This window comes from Botryllus schlosseri, chromosome 6, assembly GCF_051294905.1.
Source record: "Botryllus schlosseri isolate E-star chromosome 6, Bs_hap1, whole genome shotgun sequence".
Lineage (NCBI taxonomy): Eukaryota > Metazoa > Chordata > Ascidiacea > Stolidobranchia > Styelidae > Botryllus > Botryllus schlosseri.
The window spans coordinates 10,160,040-10,165,485 of NC_137241.1; the positions used below are offsets into that span (position 1 = coordinate 10,160,040).

The window sequence follows — 5,446 nt, forward strand, 5'->3', positions numbered from 1 at the left end:
TCTAGAATATTTCGGCGATTCAAATTTTACGTCATCGCGCCATACAAAGATTTGAAGCGCAACAGGTCGCAGCCAGGCATAGTTCGCTCTTTCTGTATGGTAAATGCCGTAAATATATAGGAATTGTGACTGACTGAGGTAGCGGGTTAAAGGTATATATGCAGTAGCATATAGCTTATGGGGTATTTCGAATTGCCTGTAGTATATGACGCCTAGAGCTGTTTGACTTTCTGCAAAACAGGTGTAGACAACTATAGAAAAGTTTCAGCTTTTCCAGGTTAGAATTAGAGCTAAACCGTTTTTCCGAATTAGATTACAATTATATTGCTGGCATTTCGCTCTAATTTAGTGAAATTAGACCACTATAATTCGCTTCAAACATCTGAATTACCGGTACCTATACCTACGGTATATCATAATATTTATGCTTGAATTTTCTAGGTATATAAGTCATATAGATACATTCCTGTAGAACACTGATTCATGATTTTATAAAAGTTGGTGCAAGAATGGAAATTTTTAACTTGATGTTGATTAATGGAGCAAAATTTGATATTTGAGTGCAATTATACCTCGAATCCAGTGACAAGATTATTAATCGTTGAAACCAAACGCAGCTTGATTATGTTGGCCAGAGAATTTGGCTAGCCAGACCATATTGATGGAATATGGTCACAATAAGATAATATTTTGGGCTATTTTACATGAACTTTCCAACATTTGATTTGATATGTCCACTAAAACAGTTGTTATTCTGCTTTCGAATAAGACCTTAATTGCTGGTTTCAATGGTAACTGTGTTTGTCAAAGGCTGCAAAGGTAATTTCTTTTCCTTGTTAGATGTATATTTGTTTGTTTGTGGTGTTCATGGTGGTGGTTCGACTACACTGGTCATTTTACACCAGGCCGGTTCTTATTATTATTATTCCGTATCTGCCCGATTACCAGTGAACTCGGCACTTGGTGAATTCGGCCGCACAAACTCGGCACTTGGTGAATTCGGCCGTGGTAGATCTCGTAGCGTTACCGGTCACCATGATTGGTTACTGGAATGTATGCCGGTGAACTTGGCACTTTGAGTGGTTGTCAATGTTGTACGGCGGTCAGGGCATGCGTAGATCACACAGTCACGGCGTGATTAGATCACAGATTGCGTAATGGCGGGAAATAACGCGGCGCTCTTCACTTGGTGAACTCGGCCCTTGGAGGAATTGGCACTAGAACACCTTCGCATTAGAAATGCATTTAGTATGAATGAACAGTATCAAAAAGGAAATTTAAACGTGTCGTGGCTCGTGGTAGATCTCGTAATCTTGGGATCCTTCAACCGTGTTATCGAGACACCCTAATCCCAGAGTGGAATCGTCTCTCCAGAGGCAAAAAATAATTTATTTTGACGTGATCATGCGAAACATTTGTTGATGAGGAACACTGGCTTGTCGTGATCGATAAACCAAGAAGCGCCGCTTGATGTTCCACAGTTTTGATCTCACATACAACGCCAAGATCCATCTTCTCAAAACTTACACGACACAGGCCCGTGACTCACGCCCCTTGGAGGAATTGGCACTAGAACACCTTCGCATTAGAAATGCATTTAGTATGAATGAACAGTATCAAAAAGGAAATTTAAACGTGTCGTGGCTCGTGGTAGATCTCGTAATCTTGGGATCCTTCAACCGTGTTATCGAGACACCCTAATCCCAGAGTGGAATCGTCTCTCCAGAGGCAAAAAATAATTTATTTTGACGTGATCATGCGAAACATTTGTTGATGAGGAACACTGGCTTGTCGTGATCGATAAACCAAGAAGCGCCGCTTGATGTTCCACAGTTTTGATCTCACATACAACGCCAAGATCCATCTTCTCAAAACTTACACGACACAGGCCCGTGACTCACGCCATCGATTCCAAGCAGACCGCGCGTGGTCGGTATATGAGCGCTGTGTTATTTCCCGTGCCTACGCAATCCGTGATCTAATCACGCCGTGACTGCGCGATCTACGGATGCCCTGACCTCCTTACAAGATTGACGAATCACTTGATAATACTATTATTAGTTTGATAATTCATATTAATAGCTGTAAATACACTTCATTTCAAAATTTCCCGAGGGCCGAATTCACCAAGTGCCGAGTTTGTGCGGCCGAATTCACCAAGTGCCGGGTGCATCGGCATTCGGCAACCATCTGCCCACTTACAGCACGGCCCACTCCTAGGCTTTTTAAGACATGGCTATGCGAATCAGATGGCGAGGAGGAGCCTAGATAAACGGCCAACACTTCGGTAGGAATTATGGAGTCGACGTGTCACGCTCGAACCCGCAATTCATTGGTGTTTAGCTATAATGGAACGTACCACTACGTTTCCTCGCCATACCTTGTAAAATGAGACCGTAGCATTTGGCATTTCGTGTGGCAATTGACTTTTGTGTGGAAAATTGTGTTCGTTTTAGAACTTATCCGAAACTTTTATTCCGCCATAGATTGTATATGATAAAACAATATCGGAATTGATCCTAGAAGAATTCCAAAGCAACTCACCACAAAGGAGGATTTAAAGAAGTTTGATGGAAAATTGAATGAAAGCAAAAGCCTTTGCAAGAGATGTGGTATGTTGAATCTGTTTTGGTATTTTTAAATAGGCCTACTTTGTTGTGCCGATAGCAGACAGTATATATAAACGTAAGATGTGGAAGCTATCAAGGTGTTTTTAGAAATTCAGTCAGTCAAAGTGGACGATCGTATTGCTTGGATTATATTTCGGCTTATTTTAGCATCTTTGAGATGCAACTCTAAACGTGGACGGTCATGAACAGTAGGGCTCTTCAAAAATGACTTTTTTTCTCAAATCGTACTGGCTACTGGCTACTTGATAAAATTGTTAGGTTACCTAATTTAAGCCTACAAACAAAATATGGTTCAAATCCAGCCAGTATCCGCTTTGCTACAAGAGAAGAAAGTTCCTATTTATTATATAAAAATGAATAATAAAAATTTTTCTGTTAACCCCATGAAAGTGTTAGGCTGTCTATAGAAACGATGCTCACCAAATTTGGTTCAATTCCAACCAGTGGAAGCGGAGTTATTGCTGTCGAAAAATTTGGATTTTAATAAAATAGTACTTACGGTGAGCACAACTTTAATAAGTAAACAAAGAATCGGTCACCGTAAATACTATTTTATTCAAATCCAAATTTTTCGACTGCAATATCTCCGCTTCCACTGGTTGGAATTGAACCAAATTTGGTGAGCATCGTTTCTATGGACAGCCTAACACTTTCATGGGGTGAACAGAAAATTTTCAAATTTTTATTACCTATTTATTTTTATATATTAAATAGAAACTTTCTTCTCCTGTAGCAAAGCGGTTACTGGCTGGAATTGAACCAAATTTTGTGTTTAGGCTTAAATTAGGTAACCTAACAATATTATCAAGTAGCCAGAACGATTTGAGAAAAAAAGTCATATTTTAAGAGCCCTAATGTCCATGTGAGAGAAACGTTTTAGGGTAGGCCTACTCATATGTCTCGCAGCGTTCTCTACATAATTGTCAATTGCGATACAAACTGTTTGCTTGTATTGGTAAAGCCATCCAACTTCGAATTGTAAAATGTTGGGAGTCTTGATATCAAATTTTTGAAAGGTGCACTTTGAGAAGATTTCGGAATCTGTCAAATTATACAAAAATTTAGCAAATTCTTTGACATATTTCATCTATTTGGGACTCGATCAACGTAAAAGAATTGGTAATAATTTTATACAATGTATTGTATTTGTAGTTGAAGTATAGTAATAATTCTTATGGTTACCGCACTTGTAACGATTCACGGCCATAACTGGAATAATTAGAATGATGTAACTTTCAAATTGTCATGCATTTTGCAACCACATTGTTCTCAATTTTCAAGGTGCTGGCCATTCGAGGAAGAATCACCCACCGGGAATTCACGATCCGTAAACTCGGCCGACTGTTTCTCTCCTCAAGCGGAAGCGACAGAGAAGAGGAACGAAGAGAAAAAAGGAGCAGAAATAGCAAGAGTGTGACAAGTCGCGTCCGTTCGCTTTAATGCGTATTTCCATCCGCGAAGTAGTAGGTGGGAAAACTAATGGGCGTTTGGTTAGGGCTTATATAAGGTTGACTCCAGCGCTGTATTTGCTTAATGTTGCTATGAAATAGGGGTGGTGTCATTTGGTATCAATATTGACTATTGAAAGACCATTTGTTAGTGGTCATGGATTTGTTCGGCCAGTATGCAGTAATTTCTGATGGTCACTTCCCGGGCTTCTGTTCTCTAACCCCTCATGATTGTTATTCTGCTTCTAGTAAGACTGTCGATTCTAATGTTTTATCGTATCATTTGAGGTTTCGCTCGCTTTATTTACAACGTTTTGCCCTCTGCTAGGTCAATTACTGGCTGAGTATCACTACAGCCTAAGAAACTGCACTAATTCTCATTTTAATGTCTTGCTGGTTATCTTGCTGTCAATTCTAATAATTTATTAATGTCTATACCAGTGCCGCCACTCAAATGTTTTGTTCTCTGTACACAATATTGTTAGGTCTTCAGCTTTCCAGGCAGAGTATCATTCCACTTTCTAGACTTGAGTATATATCTCTCCAACTAGCTGCCAAATAACTGATTCATTTGGATTGTTGAATTGATCATTTTGGACAGAATGTGAAGAAATTTTAGTCAAGAATTCTTTTTGTGTTAGTGGCTGTTTTCAAAGAGTGCTGAAGTAGTCATCGTTGATCTTGATAATCAAGTAGAAGTGACGATTGAAGTCAGTTCTCTAGTCATATAATATTAAAAAATATAATAATAAAACTTGAAAACTTGAGTGGAAATAGTTCAGAATCGAATCCATTTTAGTAAGTATGGGCGAAAAAAATGTAGGTGTCATTCGTTAGTCGCTACCTCTGCCATTTTTGCAGTACGAATGTCTTAGCTATTATTCATCATTTTCATTTTATTTCTGCAGGGTGTTGAGAAAAAAGGCCGCATGCTGGTTATTTAACTGGCTCATCAGAAGATGAAACCTGATGATAAGGACTGTTTTCACTTTCTTTCTAAAGACATTCGTTCGTTTGTTCGTTTTATTTTTTACAACGGCATTATTGCCAATTCGTTTGAAATTAAATTATCACAAATGTGATTAATATGTAGTAAATAATGTGGTGTGTGTACGCAGCCGTGATCAGGTTAAGCCCATAGTGGTAGAAAACAGGTTATTATATCAGGATCTTCTTCTTCTAACGTAGGATCTACATTCTACTCACCATGTTTAAAGGCTGTAGCATCTGCATAATATTTACATTATTGAAGGACATGGAAAAGACGTTGAATTGAGTCGACACAAAATCCCCCTTTCTACGACCTGCCGAGATCTAATATCTACTATATCGGCTCGGCTTTTCTACATCTTTGGTCTGTACTGTGTT

General features: G+C 38.9%; 1 long non-coding RNA gene across 2 annotated transcripts; it reads left to right on the forward strand.

Annotated features, from left to right (window-relative positions):
* The first annotated feature begins 692 nt into the window (after positions 1–692).
* On the forward strand, positions 693–5,164 carry LOC145441008 (uncharacterized). 2 transcript variants are annotated; one of them, XR_013915688.1, is made up of 4 exons: positions 693–819; positions 2,487–2,612; positions 3,912–4,097; positions 4,987–5,164. It is a non-coding gene; the product is annotated as an uncharacterized LOC145441008 (long non-coding RNA). The 2 variants fall into 2 exon arrangements; XR_013915687.1 differs by lacking the exon at positions 693–819 and having other exon boundaries at positions 2,169–2,612.
* The last annotated feature ends 282 nt before the right edge of the window (positions 5,165–5,446 follow it).